The 13,533-nt window shown below is 40.3% G+C and overlaps 1 protein-coding gene across 2 annotated transcripts in view; it reads left to right on the forward strand.

The window, feature by feature from the left end:
- UBAC2 (UBA domain containing 2) overlaps positions 1 to 13,533 on the forward strand; it is a 163,659-nt gene that overhangs the window by 64,650 nt on the left and 85,476 nt on the right. The gene's annotated exons all lie outside the window — the stretch shown is intronic.

Consider the following 13,533-nt stretch of genomic DNA (forward strand, 5'->3'; position numbering starts at 1 on the left):
AGCTGGACTTTGCATAGGAGAGAGGAGGGGGTTTTCACCCACAAGAGAAAGTCTATTTAAGGCCATGGAAGACCCTTCCGTTTTGTCTTCAGCTGGCTAAGAAGATAGTCTCTCCAACCCCAAGGATACCTGAAAGAAACTGGAACAAAGGACAGTAACTACAGGGGTGTGAGTGCTCGCTGGACCCAGACTAGAAGGAGGCTAGTCTGTAAAAAAGAGCTTACTGGAACTGGTGAGGTTTTTATTTGTATTCAGTTTGATTAGACATAGACTTGCGGGTTTTATTTTATTTTGCTTGGTAATTCACTTTGTTCTGTCTGTTACTACTTGGAACCACTTAAATTCTACTTTCTGCATTTAATAAAACCACTCTTTATTTATTTATTAATTAACCCAGAGTATGGGACATCTGTGCATATCTCTCTATCAGTGTTATAGAGGGCGAACAATTTATGAGTTTACCCTGTATAAGCTTTATACAAGGTAAAACGGATTTATTCAGGGTTTTGACCCCATTGGGAGTTGAGCATCTGAGTGTCAAGGACAGGAATACTTCTGTAAACTGCATTCAGTTAAGCCTACAGCTGTTAGATGACGTGATTCAGGCCTGGTCTGGGTTAGCAGCAGGTTAGCGGGTCTGGCTCAAACTAGGCAGGGCACTGAAGTCCTAAGCTGCCAGGGCAGGAAAGCAGGAGCAGAAGTAGTCTTGGCACATCAGATGGCAGCTCCCAGGGGGTTTCTGTGATCCAACCCGTCACACCCACGATGGCAGCAGAGTCCCGGGGACTGGTGGTCGGGACCCAGGGGTGGCAGTGGGCTGAGCAGGGCCGGCGGATGTGACCTCGGGTGGCAGGGGGCCGGCGGTAGGACCCTGGGACCGGTGGCCGGGACCTGGGCAGTGTGAGAGTCACTCAAAATCATCTCATGTGCCACCTTTGGCACACGTGCCATAGATTGCTGACCCCTGCTCTAGCCTTTCACTGAAAGAGAAAATTTTTCACTGAGCTGAATGAAATACCCTTAGACATATGCTGTATGGTATTAAGCATACTTCGTTTTACTAAATTGAGATTGCACATATTAGCTGCAAATCATTAATAATAAAATCAGCTAACTTCCTCTCACCAATGTAATAAATACTCCAGTTTTTTGGTTTTTATTTTAAAATATGGGCTTAGTTTGCTGAAGCATGTACAGGTATTCGCTGCTCAAAAATGTACTGCAGATTCAAGATTGACTGGCAGTGCCTTGTTCCCTTGTAGCATGTGAAATGCACCTATACTTAAACCTCTGAAAACTAGGAAATATAGATTTAAGGTAATGTCTATCACACCACACTTGCACACAACCTTAATTTGCCCCCCTAGAGTTAGCAATTGCCACAGGAACTAAATCAACCCTGACATCTCTCTAAAATAACCTACCAGTTTCTGTATTATGTTCAACAAAATGCTGTAACATTATTCCTCTTCATACACTCCTGCTGACTCTGTGGACTCTCCCTCTGTTAGGTGTACATGTGCTGATCCAGAGATTAGTTGCAGCAAGGTACCAGAGCACACAGTACCATCTGAGGAGAGGTGCAGTTGCTGCTAGAAGGATCTGGGATCCCTTTTTTCTTTGCTGTGCTATGTTGGAGGCTTGAGTAGGTAAACATAATTGCCTCTCTTGGTTCTAAAAATCTAAGGGTATGTCTTCATAGCAAAAGATCTGCACAGGCTAGCCCACCTGAGCTAGCCTAAATCCAGCTAGCTAGAGAGGGTAACAATAGCAGTGAAGACCAGTGGCATGCAGGCCTCAGGTAGTACCAGCTCGGCACAGGCCCTGGGTGTGTACTCGGCTCGCTAGCCTGCTCTGAAGCCTGCACGTCCTCACTGCTATTGTTACCTGCGCTAGCTGGATTCAAGCTAGCTTGGGTAGGCTAGTCCGTGCACAGTTTTTAACAGAGAAAGTATGAAAGTTTCAAATAGTCTGTAGGGTTACTGGGATGCTAGTATGGCTGTGACAGTGACCTTCCCATGCTCACATGTCACTAAGCATCTCCAGAATTAAATGGAATATAAGAGTGCTTCACCCCTTTCTTACACTCTCGGTACTGCCATTGACATAGAGATGCACCCTCTCTGTCTTCTATGCTGCACTGTTGCTCTTTTCAGAGAAGCCGCCATGTTAGTCTGTATTCACAAAAAGAAAAGGAGGACTTGTGGCACCTTAGAGACCAACCAATTTATTTGAGCATAAGCTTTCGTGAGCTACAGCTCACTTCATCGGATGCATAAAGTGAAAATACAGTGAGGAGATTTATATACACACAGACCATGCAAAAATGGATGTTTACCATACACATTGTAAGGAGAGTGATCACTTAAGATGAGCTATTACCAGCAGGAGAGTGGGATGGGGGGAGAGAAAACCTTTTGAAGTGATAATCAAGGTGGGCCATTTCCAGCACATTTCCAGGAGTTAACAAGAACGTCTGAGGAACAGTGCACCCATAACTATTTTACATTTGGGGACAATGTATACCTTCTAATCAGCGGCACTGGTATGGGTACCCGCATGGCCCCACAGTATGCCAACATTTTTATGGCTGACATAGAACAACGCTTCCTCGACTCTCGTCCCCTAATGCCCCTACTCTGCTTGTGCTATATTGATGACATCTTCATCATCTGGACCCATGGAAAAGAAGCCCTTGAGGAATTCCACCATGATTTCAACAATTTCCATCCCACCATCAACCTCAGCCTGGACCAGTCCACACAAGAGATCCACTTCCTGGACACTACAGTGCTTATAAGCGATGGTCACATAAACACCACCCCATACCGCTATTCCTACCTACATGCCTCCAGCTTTCACCCAGACCACACCACACGATCCATTGTTACAGCCAAGCTCTACGATACAACCGCATTTGCTCCAACCCCTCAGACAGAGACACACACCTACAAGATCTCTATCAAGCATTCTTACAACTACAATACCCACCTGCTGAAGTGAAGAAACAGATTGATAGAGCCAGAAGAGTACCCAGAAATCACCTACTACAGGACAGGCCCAACAAAGAAAATAACAGAATGCCACTAGCCGTCACCTTCAGCCCCCAACTAAAACCTCTCCAACGCATTATCAAGGATCTACAACCTATCCTGAAGGACGACCCATCACTCTCACAAATCTTGGGAGACAGGCCAGTCCTTGCCTTCAGACAGCCCCCCAACCTGAAGCAAATACTCACCAGCAACCATGCACCACACAACAGAACCACTAACCCAGGAACCTATCCTTGCAACAAAGCCTGTTGCCAACTGTGCCCACATATCTATTCAGGGGACACCATCATAGGGCCTAATCAATTCAGCCACACTGTCAGAGACTCGTTCACCTGCACATCTACCAATGTGATATATGCCATCATGTGCCAGCAATGCCCCTCTGCCATGTACATTGGTCAAACTGGACAGTCTCTACATAAAAGAATCAATGGACACAAATCAGATGTCAAGAATTATAACATTCATAAACCAGTCGGAGAACACTTCAGTCTCTCTGGTCACTCGATTTCTGATCTAAAACTGACTATCCTTCAACAAAAAAACTTCGAAAACAGACTCCAATGAGAGACTGCAGAATTGGAATTAATTTGCAAATTGGATACAATTAACTTAGGCTTGAATAGAGCCTGGGAGTGGTTGAGTCATTATACAAAGTAAAACTATTTCCCCTTGTTTATTCCTCCCCCGCCCCCGCGCCCGCAAATGTGCTGGAAATGGCCCACCTTGATTATCACTTCAAAAGGTTTTCTCTCCCCCCCCACCCCATTCTCCTGCTGGTAATAGCTCATCTTAAGTGATCACTCTCCTTACAATGTGTATGGTAAACATCCATTTTTGCATGGTCTGTGTGTATATAAATCTCTTCACTGTATTTTCCACTTTATGCATCCGATGAAGTGAGCTGTAGCTCACGAAAGCTTATGCACAAATAATTTGGTTAGTCTCTAAGGTGCCACAAGTCCTCCTTTTCTTACTGTTGCTCTTGGAAGTTCCAGCATTTTGGTGACCCACATCACTATGCACTACAACAGTGGTTCTAAACCAGTGGTTCTCAGGGGTCCACCAAACATAGGGTGACCAGATGTCCCGATTTTGATAATGATCACATAAATGCTGCCACCTACTGACCACTATTCAGTATAACAGGCTAGTGGAATAGTCTGTTTAATTTGCCATAACACAATGCAGGCACGTGAAAAATCCCCGTTATGCACCTAGCCAGTTTAAACAGTTGTGCAGTGCTGCGCATTGCAGAGAGTGAAGAGAATTTCTGTTTCTCACTGGGAATTAGGTTATATCATGAAATGTGAGGTTTGATTGCCAGTATTATTACAGAATTACAAATACTGTTAAAGGTTCTAACATCATTCATTTCAATTTAAAAGCTAACCAGGCTGTTTTTCTCTCTCTTTTGGCACAAAAAAGTCACAAGTTAACTACGATATATAGAAATATTAACGCTCTTATAGTCTGAATTTAATTTTTAATCTTTAATTTCATAGTCTTTGTTCTCATATTATGTGATAAAACTAAAAGGAAAGTGATCATTGTGACATACTGGGGCACAATCCAGACTAATGGGTAGCTGTGTCACTCCTGCCCTTTACAATGCCTTGCTGCTGTAGCCTCCAACTGGATTGCTCACAAACAGCCTCCAGCATATAAATCACACCCAAAGATGTCTGTGTGTGCTTCAGCCAGCCAGCCACACCTTGGCTCTTACCAGCCTTAGTTATGCTACAGGGTGACCCCAATACACCCCTAGTCCCAGATCTTCATCCAGAAGTGTATGTATTTGTACAACTCAGCCCTCTCCTGGACAGTACAAATATGTTCAGTCCAATGTTCCCTCTAATTTTTTACATCCATGTGTGGAATTAATTTTATGTGCCCCAATATGGCGGTGATGTGTGGTGGGGGTGAAGCTGAGTGGTTCAGCGTGTGGGAGGGGGCTTGGTGTGGGGAGGTGAGGGCTGTGGCTGGGGGTGCAAGCTTTGGGTGGGGCTGGGGATGAGGGGTTCAGGATTTGGGAGGGGGCTCCGGGCTGGTGCAGAGGGGTGTGGGGGTGAGGGCTCTGGCTAGGGGTGCAGGCTGCTCTGGGGCTGCGGTGGGGAGAGAGGGCTTCCCCCCCCATACCCCTTCACACCGTTCTCTCTCGACGCAGCAGCCAGGGCCCGGGGGAGAGCCCCTGGATTAGATAAAATAATAAAACAAGCTTATTAACTACAATGAGAGAGATTTTAAGTGAGTGTAAATAAGAAATCGTTACAAGAAAAATAAAGATTAAATGCAACTAATTAAATGCAACAAGATTAAATGTAGCTAAATTAACAAACTATATTAGATTCAAAGCAAAGTTTTCTCACCAGTCTTACTGACCAAACTCTTTAGGTCAGGATCCCTTCTCCAGAGTCCAACAGCTGCTTCCTTTGTCTTTTTCAGGTACAGAGAATGCAGTGAGCAGAAAGAGGAGGTGTGTGTGTGACTGCCCCTTTTTGTAGTCCTGTCCCCCCTTTGAGAAGCATTTTCAGCTGGGAGCAAGGTGACAGGCAGGCTGTGTGAAAGGAAACTCCCTGATGTTTCTTTACTAAAAAGTAGATTTTTTTTGTCTCCTACCCCCTTTCTTGCCAAAGAATGGCCACTTAGCAGGTAATGGTCCATCAGCATTATTTACACCTGGCTGAGACATAAGTTTGCCCTTTGTCTTTGAGGAACTGGTTTGGTCACTCCCCAAACTTATCTGGAAAACATACTTTTAGTCATGATCTGAGTTTATGTTTATAACTTCACATATAATGTTGCTGTGTGCATTTTGCTGTTATATTATTGTTCAGCAACTTATGAGTTTTTAAATATCTCACAAAGTATACCTTGTACAAACATTATTACAATCGTCTGTAAGTTGTGAATGCAGAGGTGTATTCTGTCGCAGTCACTTTTTCACTGTACCTCAGTCAAGTCAACTCTTCCTTGTCAAGCTTAATAATCCTACTTTTTATACACTCATATGGAAGGTCCACTGTACTTGTAACCAGTTATCCAGTCCCTACTGTATCTCTCTCAAGGTGATGCAAACAAAACTGGACACTGGACAGTGACAACCCTTCTTATGACTTTTTTTTCCTTTTGCCAAAAGCTTTGTAATAAATTGGCTCCTTGAAAGAGGAGAAAACATACCTGGCAAGAGAGTCTTTTCACTTTGGGGAATGGTAAGGAAGGCTTCTCTTTTTCACTTGCTGTTGTAGCGGATTTCTAGAAGGCCATATTTTCAGTCCAGCTGCGGGTTAGTTGTAAGGAGACTAGCTTTTCTTGCTGCTAGTAAGCCTGGAGACAGGGATTTTTCCTTCCCTTCCTCTGTGGGGAAGTATAGTAACCTTGTTTGTTCTTCATGCATAGCCAGAGCAGAGGAAGATTGGGAGGTGGAAATCCCCTTGGAATGCAGAAGGAAATCCTCAGTTCACTTTCAAAGGCTTGGGATGAACTTTTCTGAAAAGATGATAGTTTTAGATTTTTTTTTGTTTAAACTTGCCTTAATGTTGATGGTGCCCTCTATCATCTTATGTTTGAGGAAAAATAGCACAATTAAAATAAGTGCCCCATGCTGAAGTCAAGAATTGCATCATGCTGACAAGTTTCTCTTTGGTGTTCACTGATCTGTCTACCTTCTTTGTTTAGAATCTGATATCCTTGGATGAAGCAGGTACATCATTTATTTCATCTCATGGTCCTCACAGACTGACCTTTCTAAATGTCTCCTGACTGAATTCCTTACCACTACTCCTTCCCTCTTCCAAATTACACAGTACTGCTAGGTACCTGTTGTTGGGGAAGAACTCCTCAGAGCAGGAGTAACAATAGTCTTCCCATTCAGCTCCTGTGTTTACCATATTTTTGTAAAATAAATGTGGCTGCTTTACAGAATGCGAAGCAGGGAATTGGATGACTTCATAAATAAGTTATTGAATAGCTAACTCTGGAGCACACAAGAGGAGAGACTACTCTTGACTTACCTATGTAATAGACAAAAGTTGGTTCAAGAAGTAACTTTTATTTAACTGCTTAATAACAGTGAGTTCAGTGGAGCTCCAGGTAGGAGTAGTTGTATGACTGGGGCTTTAATGAGCAACTAGCTAAAGACAGGTGACAAAGAACAAAGTTATTAAGTATATGAGAAGCAGCCATCAAGACAGTAGGTCCACTAGACTATTAGGAAATTTGAAACCTGTCCTTCAAGTCTTTAAACTACTGATCAGGAAGGGAATTTGAAGACTCAGTGTATGTGTAAGTAACCAGGCTTTTTAGTGTTTATTTTGTTCATTATTTTTGCTTGATTTGTTTTTATGCTCACAGTTATATCTGTAAAAACAAATGAACACACACTTTTTGAGAAGTCATCACTTTGTTCAAACAACTTCTATTTTGATATTTGACTACAAAGAATTGCTCTGGGATGGACTTTTATGATGAAGACAGTTGCAAAGAAATCACCGAGCTGCTCTGTACCATCCTTATTTTTCTTGTTTGAGGTTGCAGAGGAGCCAAATGATTTTGTTGCAACAATCTCCGGGACTGCAGAGCTGTTAGTTGCTGGCTTTAAAAAAAAGTTTCTGTCACAGATAGAAAAAGAGAAGATATTTTATTTGAAAACACATGATGCTACAAAAAAGCTGTTACTGTTATATTTGCAATGGAAAACTAAGTGTAAAACCAAACCCACAGTGTACAAAAACAACTTTAATAGGAACAAGAATTTGCAGCATTAAATTTGTAAATTATCTTTATGAACAGTAGTTCAGAGTTTTCAATTTCATTTTATGGTAATATGGAATATCTCCTTGGTTATAATGTAGTAAGTAATGAGGACTGGATTGTATTCATCCAAGAGTTACGAATATATTTTAAGAATGAAGTGACTTAGCTATCAAAAATAATGCATAAAATATCATTTATTGTATTGAGGACTCGAGGATAGATAAATACATTATGTTGCAAAAATGCTCTGTGATGATCCTGCAAATTGCAGATCAGTGAGTCTTATATGGGTAAAAAGTACCAAGTTGTATGTAGGATGATAAAGTGATGATACATCATGATAAAGTGCCAGATTGTACAAAACACAACAGTGTATCTGTTTAGTGACACAGTTTACCAAGAAGATATCTTCCTGTTCGCTTTGTAATAGTGTCTTATTTAATGAAGAGTAGGAATAAATAGTCTGTTATTCAGTTTGGCAAAAGGTTAACAGGTGATTGCACCAATGAACTGTAATAAGATGTTTGCTGTTCAGTATATTTATTAGTGATCTGGAAAAGTGGTGAACGGGAAGGTAGCAGAATTTCACGTTGACAAAATTATTTAGTTGTTGAAAGACTAGAGAAGATTGTGAGGAATTTAAGAAAGTTAAGTAAATGGGCAGAATGATGGATTAAATTTATTGTTAGCAAATGCTAAGTGATATATACTGAAATAAATTATGTGAACTAGGGATGTTGATTAATCGCAGTTAACTCATGTGATTAACTCAAAAAATTAATCGGGATTAATCGCACTGTTAAACAATAAAACACCAATTGAAATTTATTAAATATTTTGGACGTTTTTCTACATTTTCATATATATTGTATTTTGTGTAATTGAAATCAAAGTGTATATTATTTTTGATTATCATTTTTACAGTGCAAATATTTGTAAACAAAAGAAATTGTATTTTTTAATTAACCTCATACAAGTACTGTAGTGTAATCTCTTTGTCATGAAAGTGCAGTTTACAATGTAGATTTTTTTTTTTGTTACATAACTGCACTCAAAGACAAAACAATGTAAAACTTCAGAGCCTACAGGTCCACTCAGTCCTACTTCTTGTTCAGCCAATCGCTAAGACAAACAAGTTTGTTTACATTTACAGGAGATACAATGTCATTATTTACAATGTCACCAGAAAGTAAGAACAGGGATTTGCATGGCACTTCTGTAGCCGGCATTGCAAGGTATTTATGTGCCAGATATGTTAAACATGCATATGCCCCTTCATGCTTTGGCCACCATTCCAGAGGACATGCTTCCATGCTGATGACACTCGTTTAAAAAATAACGTGTTAATTAAATTTGTGACTGAACTCCTTGGGGGAGAATTGTATGTCCCCCGTTCTGTTTTACTCACATTCTGCCATATATTTCATGTTATAGCAGTCTCAGATGATGACCCAGCACATGTTCATTTTAAGAACACTTTCACTGCAGATTTGACAAAACGCAAGGTACCAGTGTGAGAGGTGCAGGAAATACATTTCCGTATTGTAGTTTAAATGAATTATTACTCAAAGTTCTGTGTTAATATGCTTAGTAAGGAATCTATTTGTCAAAAAACATTTCCTGAATCTTTTTTGTTGTCTATATTGTTACATAGTTGCTGACAGGTATTTTGAAATAACTTACCAAAATAATTGAAACTGGTATGATTATATTGTGTTATTTTGACAAATAAAATATGGGGACTTTTTAATTTTTAGGTGCAGAATTCCCCCAGGAGTAATTTGCTTTTTATTTAGTAGAGTAGAAAGTACCAAGCACTTCGTTATTAGAGATCTACAAAATAAGGACAATCATTCAGAGCAGGGAGAGATTGGGATAGGTGAGAAAGAAGAAATCTGCAGAAGGATGAATGTCTGAAGCCAGTGGGTTTTAGTTCTTTATGGAGGTGAACTATATGCCTTTTTGCACAAGCTTTGCTAAATATGGCCTAAGGTCTTAACCTTTTCTTTTTTTTTTTTTTTATATATAGTAGATATGAGCCCATAAAAGGGTTCCATGTATTTGGACGGTTATAAAGGGTTATAAATCTTGCTACCTACAATAGCTATATCAATGCTTATGCCTTAGGATATAAATGAATCAAGAACTACTTGGGATTAGGAAGAAAATACTCCTAAGGGGAAAATTCCTATATTATGAGGCATCCCTCATCTTCCTTTGAATCATTTAGTACTTACCATTGTTTAAAGCAGGATAGCAGACTAGATGTCATGATCTGGCATGGCAAGTCTCATATTCCTAGCTGTCATGTTCTGTTGTAATGATGCATGACCTCTAGTTTGTGAGGAAATAAAAGTGTTATGGAAAGATGATATACAGCCTTAAGGGAAAACTTTGCATATATGAACTTTTAAAAAAGGAATACTAATTTGAAGAAAAAAATCAAGCTAATGATTATCTTTTCCCACACTTTTTCTGCAAAAATTAGAGTACAAGTTCATCAGCTGAAGGCAAAATATTGTGTATTGGTATATTATTCCAGGTAAACACTGACATCTAAAAATGTTTTAGTTAGTCAAGTTTGTTCTCTCCCCTCATGCTCATTTTTTGGGGAGGTGGAGGAGTGGGGAATGTGTCTCCCTGCTGTTAAAATTTAAACCACGGGATTATCATAGTGGATAAGCAAAGAGATTTACACCAGAAGCAAAATGTAAGTTATTAAACAGGACAATAGATCCGTTTATGACTCTAATTCTTTCAAAAGATTAGGCTGAACTAATTGTTGCCCACGTTAACTCAGGTAGTCACAGCAGATAGTCACAATCATTATTTCAGTTACACACACTATTTTTGTAACTCTAATAGGTTTGTAGTTAGTGGAGCTGTGTGACATTTGGGGGTTTGATTATCATCCGGAGTTAGATACACAAAACCACAAAGTGAAATACTACTAAGATTGCTTGTTTCACCTTTTATTTGGGGTGTCAAAATCATGCATTACTGGATGCATCCGATGAAGTGAGCTGTAGCTCACGAAAGCTTATGCTCAAATAAATATGTTAGTCTCTAAGGTGCCACAAGTCCTCCTTTTCTTTGTATGTTGGGTGCTATCCTCTTCCTTGTTCCAAACAGGCATTGGAATCTGTTTACTTTTTTACTGTTTTCTTGCAACCATTTCTTTTCCAGACAACTTCAGAGGGCCGTCTGCTGCCCTCTGATACCTCCTGAGGCTTTGGGGGTTCACTCTTCTGTTCCCCACACTCTGCAGTGTGCCGGCAACGTCACTTTTTTCCTCTTTTCTCACCTCTCTAAAGCCTTAGAAACGGTCTCCAAAAGAGTATGCTACCTGCCTGAATCCTGCTCCCTCCCCATATTCTTCAATAGTAGAATGCTAAACAAAAAAAGATTACAGTAAACAAGTGGCAAGGGTTCTGTCTGTTCCTCCTGTGCAGTAATATTTTGTAGCCCTCCTCCTCAGTTTGTAATATGGCCTGCTGCTACTCCTCAATATTATTTCCATTTAAAATGCCCTCTGTCTGGCCTCTGTTGCTGCAAAGTGAGTGAAGGTTCAGCCACCAGCAATGGACCAGTAGATGGAGAAACAGACAGTAACTCATACCCAGCACTTCCAAAGGAGAGGGGCTAATCAGGTTAAAGCTTGTAGGGGTGATGTTGTGAAAATAAGCAATAAAATATGTTTCAAGCAAATATGTTTCAAACTGTGGAGGTGCACTTGTTTCCTGTTCTTGTCTACTACTACTGCAAAGTGACATCTTGATCTTTGTGCTGTTCTGAGAAACAATTTCGAAACACAGACCGCATCTCATTGCTGTTGTAACCTTAGCAACTCTTATAAATCACATAAATTATCCAATAAAGACTCCCCTAAACCTAGATAATTCATTTAAAACTGAACATTGATTAACACCTGTTTTTTTCCATAAAGACCTTAGAGGAAAGTCCAAATGAAGATAGAATTTAGCAACCCCAGTTTAAATGAATTACAGTAATGTTTTTACCTGTAACAAAAAATAAGTCATTAACATTTGTAGAATTGCAATTTTGATCATTGGTAACTTGATTATATACTAAATCATGGTTAAGAGTAATTAAAGATGTCATTTATTACATTAATGAAGTGAATCATATAAAATATCTTATTATGCCAATACATACACATGGCTTCATTCTTTTCTCATTTATACTGTTATGAAACTAGAATTACTCCTGATTCTCACCAACGTGAAAGGAGTATCAGGATTTGAGTTTATTGGCATAATCAAGTTTTCACATAGCAACGTGCAATGGAAAATACAGTGGAGAATGTATACGTCTCATAATATTAGTTCTTTTCTGCAGCATTTGATAAATTGACCAGAGTATATTGTTTTGCTTTGGAGACATAGCAAAGGTTAATATGATTACTCCTGCACTGGGTGATATCCTTCCTTTCAGGTCACATTGTAATTGTGATGGGCAAAGTCTTGTCTCCAACATACCACTTGGCAGACTCTATTTGATCACTTATCTTGTTCTTTGTCTATAGTGAAGCTGCTAGGAGAGGTCATAGAATCATAGAATATCAGGGTTGGAAGGGACCCCAGAAGGTCATCTAGTCCAACCCCCTGCTCAAAGCAGGACCAATTCCCAGTTAAATCATCCCAGCCAGGGCTTTGTCAAGCCTGACCTTAAAAACCTCTAAGGAAGGAGATTCTACCACCTCCCTAGGTAACTCATTCCAGTGTTTCACCACCCTCTTAGTGAAAAAGTTTTTCCTAATATCCAATCTAAACCTCCCCCACAAGGTCATGAGACATTGTCTCAACAGTCAGCAATATGCACATGACACCAGGCTCTGTTTTACTTGCATTGCTGATAGCAGTGTTACATAACTATTCTCGTGCCCGGCCAAGATTAGCAAGTGGATGAAGGCTGGCTGAAGCTAAACCAAATCAAGACAGAGATGATTTTGATGGAACGAGGGACGCCTTTTGAAGAGCTGGAAAACTGTAGCATCTTATGTTTTTGAAGGAGTCTGCCCTCAGATTACCAAATAGTTTTGTTCTCTAGGAATTCTCTTAGGCTCCTCATTCTTTCTGGACATGCACAGAGTTAAGTTTGCCATCTGTGGCTGGTAATAAGGCTTACACCCCTTGCTTTCTGTTACTGACCTGGCAAGTGATCCATGCCTTTGTAGCTTCTAGACTAGATTACTACAGCTCACTGTATTTAGGAATTAGTACACTACTGTTAAAGCTCTACCTGATCCAAAACACAGCACAGCCCACCTCAGCAGCAGTAGCTGCTAAGAACACATCACTATTGACTCCCCATAGGACATTAGGTACTTTTAAAGATGACAAATGTGATTTTTAAGGCCCTCCAGGCGTTTAACTAAACCACTTAAAAGAGTGATGCCTCTTGCTAAGGAAACACAACTTCCTTCCAGAGTTATGCCCTTCAGAAAAGAAGAAACGACCAACAAATTGTTCTTGTGAGAGTGGGGAAACAGAGCTTTTTTGGCATCTGGCCCAAGACTAAGACCAGAGGAAGTAAGGATGATCACAGACCTTACTGCCTTGATAATGAGTATGAAATTCACTCCTTTAGCTTTGCCTTTCCACAACATCAGCAGGAAGAGGAGAAGCTCTTGCATGCACACACTAAAAAATATTCTTGCAACCTCTTTGGGGGGGAGGAGGAAAAATTCTCATCCACCTCT

This window comes from Lepidochelys olivacea (assembly GCF_965140295.1).
Source record: "Lepidochelys olivacea isolate rLepOli2 genome assembly, chromosome: 1".
NCBI classification, from domain to species: Eukaryota; Metazoa; Chordata; order Testudines; family Cheloniidae; genus Lepidochelys; species Lepidochelys olivacea.